This window comes from Pleurodeles waltl, chromosome 10 (genome assembly GCF_031143425.1).
Source record: "Pleurodeles waltl isolate 20211129_DDA chromosome 10, aPleWal1.hap1.20221129, whole genome shotgun sequence".
NCBI lineage: Eukaryota > Metazoa > Chordata > Amphibia > Caudata > Salamandridae > Pleurodeles > Pleurodeles waltl.
In genome coordinates, this window is record NC_090449.1 from 815,374,249 (window position 1) to 815,386,260 (window position 12,012).

At 39.2% G+C, this 12,012-nt stretch overlaps 1 protein-coding gene across 2 annotated transcripts in view; it reads left to right on the forward strand.

The window, feature by feature from the left end:
- MYRIP (myosin VIIA and Rab interacting protein) overlaps positions 1-12,012 on the forward strand; it is a 1,334,264-nt gene that overhangs the window by 1,276 nt on the left and 1,320,976 nt on the right. The gene's annotated exons all lie outside the window — the stretch shown is intronic.

A 12,012-nucleotide genomic window follows, 5' to 3' on the forward strand; every position in this document is an offset into this window, starting at 1 on the left:
TTGCTTGCCTCAAAATGCGGTTGAAGTCTGGCGCTGAAGAGGGTGATCCTATTAACTTAAATGGGGATGAACACTTCTGGGAGAGTGATATAGCTTGGAAAAGCCGATGACTCCATTAAAGAGTTTGTAGGCGTTTTGTGTTCCAGTTGGCGAATGAAATTAAAACGCCAATTGCGGGTGAGTAGACAGGTATAGGTCACTAAGACAATTCTTTTATTTTAAAATTAACCCACTTTTTTGGGGTAATCCCTTTTCCTAAATTGCTCTTGTTATGTGATTCATTCGTCTTGTGAAGGTTTCAAATAATAATCCTTATTCTTATGGTTTGCTTAATGAACCTGATTACATTTAATTGAATTTCATGAATTATACTTTCATACACGGCTGTGCCCTGTTATCTGAAAGCATAAGTGGAGTTTCATGGTTTGTGCCTGGTGAAACAGTGAGTACAAATAAGACTAAATCTGCGTCAGCGAGTGTATGCTACACTCTGTATGACCACTACTGTTCAGTGATGTTCAGAGACAGTGACAAGTCTTGAGGAGGGAGAAGTCATGCCTTTACTATAAAGATTGATATTACATGACTACAAGGAAATCATACTGCTGTGGCTAAAGAATGCCTTAATATAGAGAAGCGAGAACAGTCTATGCGCCTGACAATGATACGTCTTTTGCTCTAAGAGCAACGTTAATTCTTGCATTAATGTCCTCAAAGTGATCATATTTTAATGCTATATGAGGAAAGTTCTTGAGTCGTTTTATCAGAATGTGCCTGGAAACAAGTTCTCGGTGTAGGTTGGCCATGTTGCTAGATATGTCTTCCCATTTCATCTTGTGAGATACTTAATATTATGGAAAAGGTTATGGAAGAGCAGGAAGTATTTTAGGAAAGCCCATGTGGTTTGTGCAGCCCAATAACCATCAGATGTCGATATAATAATTAAAATATCAATAAAAAAAATAGATTTTCAATTCATAATAGTAAGAAACTATCACTGGCCATGGATTCATTTGCTAAAGCAAATATATATTTATTTATAACTAGATTAAATGTATATCATGTATTGTTTATTTGGGGATATTGCGTTATTTTAAACCACCCAGCTATAAACAGTTTCTATAAACTCTATCAGAAGTATACAACGATAAACGTTGAGGGAAGAAAGATAGTTTGACTGCCTAATTAACAAATTGCAGGTCTTTTAGTGTTTTATATATGAGTGTTATTTAAAAAAAAACGTCAAAAGGCGTAAAGAATCGGTCTAATATGAATGAGCAGATAACAAATAGAAAAAAATGTGTGTACCTATCACAGGTGTGAGATCTTGATGTGGGTGTGGTTTATTCATGTGCATACAACTATTGTGTAACCTCTTATCTGTTTTATATTTTCACTTTTTTATGGCGGTATGTGTAGGCTTCGGTTCAAGGGAACTTAATGGTAGATGTGTTTATTTACGCTTAGCAAGAGGATTGATTTTGATTGATTTGCTGACGTTCAATTTGCGATTAAACTGGATATTAACCAGTGTAAGGAATTCAGTACTTTTCATAAAGCATGCAGTGTAATTAGAAATAGTGGGTTTTTCGTTGAATATGCTTGTTCGGACGTCATTGTATCCGCGGTTTAACCTCCTGGTAAGGTTTCTAACCAGCACTGAGCATTGTAATAACAAGCTTTCCAGCACATAATATTGTAGCTCATTACAGATGGATGAAGGTTAGACATATGAAATACACGTATACTACCTTACCTGGCCTGACTTTACTATCAGGTCCAGGCTTTGGTTAAAGCGTCATAAAAAGCATGTTGCCTGTATATATTGTCCAGTTTAGTAGGTGCAGTGAAGACCAGGCTCGAGAGCCTTGTCATTTTTTTGAGAAAACATTGCACCTTCACCCACCCTGAAGGTAATATCCAGGCCCTCTTCAAGAGACGGTAGTCTAGTGCTTTTAGATGGGTCCAAGTAAGCTCGAATGGAGGGCTAGAGCAGCATAATACCGTAGGATACTTTGCCCCAGTAAGTATCACAAGGCGAGGAATGGGAGTACAAGTGGCTTTGGAGCCACAGTGGGTGGATGTTAAGTCATGCTGATTCATCTTTGTAACAGAAACACTATTTTGACTCTCTAGAAAACAGCCTCAATCTTCTCCTAAGGATATGAACGATGTGAAGGAGTCTTGTATTTTTTCCAGACTTTGTCCCTTGCAAAATTATGTAAGTATCTTTTAAATACATAGAGAAAAAAGAATTGTAAAAGTAGGAGTTTAAATGGGTAAAAAAATAGAGAACAAGCATAAACCAACTTTTAAAAAGGCCATCAGGTCTGTTATATTTGAAGTCACACATTTTTGATGTAGATAATACACTGACATTTTTTCCACAGTTTTCTGAGATTTGCTTCCAAGGTTGGACTGCTATCACCGTGATATGTTTGCTAATCAAGGTTATTCAGTTTCATATTTGTAACTGGCCTGTCTGACTGTTTCAGTTACCCCCTTTGTTTAGGGTCTGTTCTATGGCGTGTTGGTTGCTGTTCTTTCCCTTCAAAGGCCTGGGAAGCGAAGTGCCAAATTTCACATTTTTCTTTAAAAACATTGTATGGTTCAGTGTAATCATATTATTCTTCGGTAAATGCGTGCAGGTGATTTGTTTTTTAAGGTCGAGCACAGCAGCGCAGGTGCTGCTTTTCGGACGTGTTGGTATGAATCTGGGCTTTTAACGACGTCCACATCACGCCTATCACTACCACTCGCTCCTGGGCTTGCCCTTCAAAAATCCTTTGACATTGGTAAATGGCTTACGTTTGTTCCTCCTTGGGGAGGTTTTGTTACCTCCTTAGCTATGGCCCCTGTTATACGGCTAATTGCACTTTTTCTGATAAGTTTGACTGCGAGCGAACTTCTTTTTCATTGTGTCTCTTCAGGCTGATGCCCCTGGCGGTCATGGCGCTTTGAATCGGCTGCTTATGTGAAACTGTTTTTCTTTTAATTTTCAAATTATGTGGCAAGAAAAGTCTGGTTAGGAGTTTACAACGCAAATAGCTCTAACTCGAGCAAATGCGAGACCCGTTGCATTGAAAATGCATGTATTATGCAGCTTTCCTTTGAAAGACCTGTTCAGTGAAAGCTCATTGATTCGAATTTTTCAAGAGTCTGTCCATTGGAGTGCAGCTTCTTGCATGTTTCTTCAAAGAGCCATTGCAATGAAGTCATTCATAAAGATTTCTTTTAAAGGCACTGCCGAGTATGGCTTATCTATAAAAGATTCTGTTGACTTAACAGTTGATCTCCTGTTAGTTTTTAATGGGGAAAGCTTGCACTTCTGCTACCAGTGCGGTATCTATGTTAGGCATGAGAGAAGTTTGGATGCAGCTGTCCGTGATGTACTTGTCACTTCCATCCTCCTATTAACGTTCTTGGGGTGATGTCAAATGCAAAGAAAAATCAAGTGTAAAGGAGCTCAGAGCAAAACAGAAAATTAGTGATTTCTCCCCAAACATTAAGTAGACTTATTGTGCAAGGAATGTTGTGGGGAGAGATGGCACACACATCCAAACAATTACTCTGTCTTTTAGAGGTATAAATGTACTGAACTACCCTTCAGAAATGGACTGAAGCAGTCAGCCTTACTTCACTCAAATTAAAATGGAGTTTACCATCTTTGATGCATCATTCAAATAGTTCTCCCTTATCCATGCTACTTCATTAGCTGTGCCATCTCAGAGTTGTGTACTCTTTGGCCAGACCTAAAAACCTCATTGCATTTAAAATAGTGTGTCTATAAAAGTTATCCATGGGAACTACTTATCAAGCACTGTATTGATCCTCTTTGCCCTCCCTATAGACTACGAAAAGGTAAATCAAGAGGAAGATCACCTCACACACACAGTTGTTGTGGTACTTCAAACATCAAATTAAATAGCTACTCTGGTTCCCCTTTCTGGTGGAACCTACTGTTCTTCTTGTTCTCTAAAATGCAACCATATATAAACCACAGTTCCAAGCTAGCTAAATGAACAGGGAACACAAAATGTGTGTTTTGCACATCTTCCTCCCTCAGTATCAAAACAAGGACATTACATTTCTGAGTACAAAGGATAACAACCCATACTGGGATGTCATTAACAATGAGAACATGAATAAACAAAACAAAAAAATTAACTGTATGAAGGAAAAAATGAATCTAGATTCTTAAACACTTGTCATAATGCTTTTCATAAGGACAAATGAAATGGTTAAAACTAATTCTCTTAGAAATGTTCAAACTAGTTCTCCTATGAAATATTCAAGCTGGGTCTCTTATGTAATCCTTCAGATATGTAGGTGGTCTCCTTTCTCTACTATTCCTGCCTTCCCTTTTACCGCTACCATCTCCAGAGACATACTTATCAGTCCCACACCTTCTCACCTCACTCCCCTAGTATGAAAACTTGGCAAGCTATATATAGCTTCACCGACATCATTTCCAGTCAACATGAATGCGCTACACCCTTCCTCAATGTAATTTGAATGCTGTCTAGACTCACCACATGCTACTCTGTGTTTATTCCATTTGGTTCCATTGGTCACCACCACATAAAAATCACTTACTTGTTTGACCTCACATGGACCACAAAATTTAAACCATCCACATCCTACATGTCCATCCTTTACTCTTACCCAATCACCAATTTGTATGTTTGAACATTTGCACATCTGTGAAGTCTTCTCAGAACTACCACTATTCGTCAAATCACCTGTCAACAAGCTTGGAACTAGTTTAGTTGTAGCTTTACGCCTCCTCATGATCTCGAAAGGTGTTTCTTTCTTATTCCTTAGCAAAGTGGTACGAGGGCTCATACAGCTTCTTGAACTACTACGTTTATGTCCTTACTCCCCCTTACAGCCGATTGGATAGTTCCTTTAATCATGCGATTCATCCGCTCTACAACACCATTGGCTCGAGGGTGCCATACGTTTGTTTGATCCCATCAAAAATTCTCTAATTTCAACAGAAGTTAATTGTGTACCATTGTCTGTGATAATGGTATGGGGACACCCTTCTCTCCTGAAAACGTCTTGCAAAATGTAAATGGTGCTCTTTGTTGACACCTCTCTCATGAACACCTCTTCCATCCATTTAGAATACACATCCACCAAGAACAAAGCAAATCTTAAATTGTATCCAACTCCTGGCAACTGCCCAATATAATCCATACAAACTGTGTGCCATTCCTCCCCTGGATCCTCGATGTGTCCCATCTCAGACTTTGTCCCAAGTTATAATCTTTTTTTCACTTTCCTTACAGTCAATGCACTCTTCCACCCACTGAACAGTTTTCAAGTCAATCCCAGGTCAACAAAAGTTTTCTTTCACTCTCCTTTGAGCCAACGTTTGGCCCAAATGTCCTTCATGTGCCAACTGTATAATATTTCTTCTTATGTTCTCCAGCAGCACAAATCTGTCCCCCTCTCATCACCACTCATCCATCACTGACCCACAATTTTTGCATATGGTCTTACAGACAAAGCAACACACTCTCTCTCTTTCCACCCTCAACAATCATCCTACTTACACTCTGTAGAAACGTGTTCTGTGCCATTTCTCAAACCCATTGAGTTTTGGAAAAAACTCCTTAGCAATGATGTACTATGTCCTCTAGCCATGCCACTGACCCTTCTTTTTCTTTGTTCAGAACTGCCTCCCCATCAACAACTTTCCAAATTACCGCAAGTCAAGAAAGAGCATCAGCTTGAACATTTCACCACCCTGGAATGTGTTCAACATGATATGAGAAATCCTGTAAGCGAGCTGCCAACCTCTGCAATCTTGTGGATGTGGATCCCTTACTAGCAGATAAAACTTTGATTAATGGCTTATGGTCCATTCTCAGTTTGAAATTTATACCCCACAAAAATGTTCTAAAGTACTCTTCTGACCATGCTGCTGCCAACGCTTCTCGTTGGATGACTGAGTAATTTCTTTCAGTTTCAGTCAGCGAGCGAGGTGCAAAAGCCACCGTCCTTTCAATATCTTTGTGAAGTTGGGTTAACACAGCACCCACACCAGATGCACTGGCATCTACAGTGATAATAGTGGGAAATGAGGTATTGAATGGTACCAAAAATGTTGCAGCACACACTTCCTATTTTATGTTATCAAAGCATGCCTGTTGAAAATCAGACCATTCAAAAACACGTCACTTTGGTAATAAGATTTTCAACTTTTCAGTTTTGCTGCAAATTTTTCAACAAATTTTGAATAGTACTCTATAAGTCCTGTAAAGGACCTCAGTTCATCTTTGGTCACGGAGATCATTTTATGGCTTCTAACAGATCTCTCTTTGGTTTCACTCCTTCACCACAAATTGTGTAGCCCAAGTACGCAATTTCTTTACTTAAGAAGACACACTTCTCTTTTTGCAATGTAAGGCCAACATCTGATAGCTTCTTAAGCAGTTTTCTCAAGATCTAATTATGTTCTCCAACAGTAGGTGCATAAACCAAAACATCGTCTTGAAAAATCACATTGGTAAATCCCTCGAAAACTTGCGACATCTTGCACTGAAAAACACTCACCGCAGAAGAGAGCCCAAACGGTATCCTAATCAAGCGAAATGTGCCATCCATGGTGATAAATGCTGTGACATCTTGGGAACTGTGATGCAAACAAATCTGGTGGTAAGCTCTATTCAGGTCCAATTTTGTACTTGTCATTGTTGAGCAACAGGATAAGTTTGTTTATGTTCAGTAGGGGAAAGATATCTGTTTTTTATGTTCTGATTGACACTCCGAAGATTCCCACAAAATCTAAGTTGGCCATTGGATTTCTTCATTATGACCAAAGGTGAAACCCAATTTGAAGCCTCTAGGCTCTACAGGTTCAATTATACCTTCTTTTATCATATCATTCAACATGCCACTGATTTCTTCTCTAACAACTATAGGAACTTTCCTGACTTTGTGTTTCACAGAAACTGCGCCTGTCTTCATGTGAATCTTGTGCATGTACCCTTTTAATTCACAAATCTCCTCTCAAAACACCACTTTCACTCCCTCAAGAATTTCATTCACATCTCCGTTTTCATAAATCAATATTTGTTCTGGGCCCCTTGGATTCAGAACTAAATTGAAGTCCTATTGATATGTCCATCCCAGGATTGGTGGCTCACTTTCATCTACATAGATTTTGCCTAGAGTCTCCCTCTTTTTAAATTATATTGAAGCTGTGAAGAACCCTAAGATATCAAACTCCTCTCCTTGATACCCACCAGGACAAATATCCTTTGCACTCAAAACTACTTGTCGCCACTTCTTGTGAAACGCATCTTTGGTAATAATGGCGTATCTTGACCCAGTATCAACAATTAGTCCTACATCTTTATTCCCAATGCTGAACCAAGCTCTTGGTCTAGTTTTTCTCTTATCATTGTCATCTTTATCTTCTATGCTCAAAATGTGATCACAACAAGGTTCACTTCCTCCCTCACATGCTACAGCAACCTTTGATTTAGGCCACTCTCTACACATGGGTGCAAAGTGTTCCTTGTGTCCACACCTCTTGCACTCTTTATTTATAGCTTATAATTCCTTGGACTCACTGTTATGTAAATTACTCCCACATCTGATACACCTTTTACTATTGGACTAAGAATTTGTCTGTGTTTTATGCAAACTCTTTATAGTCTCTTACAGCTCCTACAATGTCACCACTACTTTCAAATACTCATACTACTGCTGGAATATTTTCTACACCAATGCTGGTATGTTTCCCCATTTCCTTAATGCAAAGTCAGATTCATCCACTATTTTAGCCATATCAACTGCATCATTTAAGCTGGGATTCTTCATAGCCCACAGCCTTTCCTGAATCTTTCTACCCTTGCATTGAACCATCAATTGATCTCTTATCATTTCCTGACACATCCCACCAAAGTGGCACTTTACCGACATTTCTCTCAGTCTTGCCACAAATTCGTCATTGGACTCACCCATTCTCTGTGATTGAGTATAAAACGTATATCTCACCATCACTACATTAGTCTCCTTTTCAAATCTATTGCTTAGTGTTATCTTGGCTTACCTGTATTCATCAGTGATTTGAGTTCCATTATGTGTGGCCAGAGACATGAATTTAAATAATCTCTGCGCTGCTGACCCTTAGCAATTTAATAAAATTGCTTTTTTCAGTGCAGAGCTGAAATCCTCACTATCAAAAGCCAATAGATAACTATCAAACATATTTATCCAGTCCTCCCACTGGATTACAGGCACCCTTTGGTGAGGCAAAAAGAGTGGTGGTGCTGCAATTGATAGCGGTTCCATCTCGTATTATGAATATTAAAAATTCACCACATGTATCACTGTGCAACCAACTGAATCTACAACCAAGTTTTTAAAGTTTCAAGTTTTCCTTGTAGATGTGTGCACCACCGCGTCCCCGCAATCTTAAAGGAACAACAGAATAATCGTCTTGCTGTGCGCATCACCGCACTCAGAACAGAGATCAAATCTGGACTTTGAAAAATATCACACGCCGTCCCTTTAAGAAATAACTCACACGCCGTCCCTTTAAGAACTGACATCTTGTAAATACATCACCATGCTCCCCATGATTCCTCACAACACCATCGATTTGAGTATAAAATACAGTCACGCGCTGGGTGCGCATGCTAAGACAGCAAATGGTTCCCACACACAAAATCACAGGAGAGCACCTCAATGCACACAAAAGCCCCTTTACGCTACACTGTAAGCCAAACAACAAGTAAGTTGCTCATGGATTTTCTTGTTCGAGGTCTCCAATCAGTTAGCTTTCTAAGTTAAATAGCGCCCAATTTTAAGCATGCGCTAAGTCTCACACAATTTGCTGGCGAACGCTACGTACAACAGGCCCTTCAGCACACTTTTAAATGCTTGTAGATCTCTCCTCATGTGCATCGATGCGTTGAAACATGGGATTTTCTTCTTGGAGTTTCTCTCTGTATAAACTCCCTGTCACTCAGCAGGTTGAAAATTTAGACTGGCATGCTCATCGCCAGAAATGTGGTAAATAATGAGACTCTTTCTGCAGGGGTTGAGCTGGTATCCTTTATTCAGCCTACCAAGAGTGACCTCTTCCCTTTCCAGTCTAACACCAACTGACACCAGGGATTACATTCACAACATTCTTTTTTCAGGTTGGAAAGTGAGCGCTCATTAATGTGAGCATTCCAAGTATGACACGACTGTAAATAATTATCACTGGAAGCTACCACTATCTTCTGTAGCCCACATGTTACAAGATAGCAAGTCTTAAAAGTTGATGCAAACAAAGAAGAATGGTTATGGTAATTTATCTGTGTAGGCTAATGTTGTTTTCATCAAAGTGTAAGCTGAATGCCATTGTATACATGGATTTTTTTTTTAAAGAATGGTTCCAAATTGTCACATTTAATGGTTCACAAAGACGGATCCATAAAACTAAGATGTGGTATCCTTTAGTGGCCCCCAACCCACCTTCGTTCAATCTGGCTGATAGCGGCACCCACTCTAACTACCACTCAATTACTCCACTCCATATAGATCGTTGAGCAGTGGGTTCTGTTACCAGAGCTAGCAAGAGGGGTCATTCCTCTACTATCTTTTACAAACCCTCTTATATGGTCTCACTCCTATTAGATACTACTTTATCTGAGAGGTATTGATGGACGTATGAAATGGTGGTGGCCATAAATGCCTTTGATTTCTAATCCCAAATCAGAAAGCATGTGACCAGATGATGCATACTGGTCTCTGCATGTTTTTAAGAATAAATTCAGAAGTGATATTGATAATAGAGTTTCCCATGTAAAAGGCATAGTAGAAAGACTCCAGACTGACCAAATTGAATTGAGTGTCACTACAGTGGCTCTAACTGAAAGTGTTCACTGGTCAGAACAACCACTACCCTACAGCAGTTTACTGATAGTCACTGGATCACCACCTATGCATCTCCTTAGAATGTCTAGCCCAATCTCTCCCAGCCTCATCTCATTCTGCCATCCCTCAAGGAAGGCTCTCCATCACACATTCATTGGAAATCACACCTGATGAGTCATGATATGATGGATTATTTTCATTGTACCCTTTTTTTAAAGAAACCAACCTGGTGAAAGACTTTCATGAGGGAACATACATTTCTTCTTTTTGTTGTTGTTTTTAAGCAGGGGCTACCTATCCTACCCCCTTCACCTCGCTACTTTTTTTTCTTCCCCCCATAGTCCTGCAACTGCAAAACACCCCCCCCCCCCACCCCCAACAATTAGAGCACCTTTCGCTAGTCCACTTCATTCCCACATTTCAGGGTTTCTTTTGCCAAGCAACCGACCTCCCTGCCACATCAACACTACCCCACCCTCAAGCCCCACTACTTTTCCATGCTTGCTTTTAGTCTTTATTCCCACATATGTTGTCCTCCTCCTTTCTGGTCACAGTAGCCATAAAAGGAAGATTATAGCAATCCTTTTTATGTTTTTTTAATGTATGTTTACCTTTTCCATTATCTTCATGGAAAAGGTAATCGAACATTTTGACATTTCTTCAAAATGAAATTTTATTATCCTGAGTTTGTCAGGCTGACTTTATTCATTTAAAAAATCTGTCATATTGGACATTACACTATCATACAGCTAGCCTGGAGTAAGGGCAATCTAGGTTAAATTCTGAATATTATGTCAGTGACAGAACTAAAGATTGTCCCTGTCAATGAGACTACTTTCTCAGGGAAAATAAGAGGAGTGAATACATTAATAAACAATGAAAGCCTGAAGGGATGCTGTTAATTCAGAAAGTCTGGAATGTTACATTCTCAGACAAAACAATAAATATCTTACTTAAGGTGGTTAATACAGCTTTTGTTATTGTCCATGTATTTTGTGCTATACCTTTTGGCCTAACTGGATGAAATATAAATTTGAACATTCATTCAGCCTCGTCTTACATGCTGTCTCATATTAGGTTTGGTGGCCTTTGCCTCCTGCTACAGGTATTGGTGCCAGTTTGGCTGAGATGTTCAACCCAGCTATTGTTAATTACTGGAGGAAGATGGTACATTGAGTTAGTCTCCCTCAATAGGTATTTAAAAAGATTACTGAGACATTTGTTTATTGGACTGCCCAGTCAGTTTTAAATTACAAGATGGTTGTGGCACATGTTTCTGGCTGATCTTGCTTGCTGGCCACACAAGACTGTTGTTGCTTTTACTACATTTGAGGCTGTGATCCATAAAATGGTACTTGGGTAAAACCATTATTATATTAAAATGTTATAACTGCTGATTCAGAGAGCTCCTTAATCAGACATAAAACTGTCCAACTGAAAGGCAAAGAAGAGGGGGGAGGGTGAAGCATTTTTTTTATTTTTTTTATTTTATTATTTATTTTTTTTTAGATCGGGCACCTTTCCCTTTTCCACCTCCCATCTCACTAACACACTCACACCTTTATTAGTTGATTGGTTATTGGAGGGACAAAATGCTCAGTGTAGTTCAAGCTTTTATTTTTTTCCACTCCACCAATGTTCCTGCTCTTAGATGGCCAGTCCAAAGGTAGGTCACATAGTGGGCCACTTGAGTTGCCCTTTTACTGGGTGAAAGAACACACCTTTCTCTGCACTTTAACATGTTTTTAATGGAGCAAAAGCCTCTTCAAGTAGACAAAATCTGACCTAATCTGATTGTTTATTGAGGGGGGGATTAAGCGACTCTAGCTTCATGTGATTCTATACAATCGTTAATAACCCTGTTTTGCCAAACCTCCTCAAGTCTTTTATTACCTTACACCTCAAAGGCTAGTTTATAATAATTTGTTCTCTCAAATGCTCAAGCCATCCTAAGCCTTCTATTGCACAAAATATTTTCATTTCGGAACGGACTACATAATTGAGAGATGAAATGAGTAGTACAGCCAAGTGCAAGTCTATCCGTTTCTAATCCACCTAAACACTTGCACTCCAAAGGGTAGTGCACATGTAGGATCAAATCTCGAAATATGGGCCTCTGATGAACAA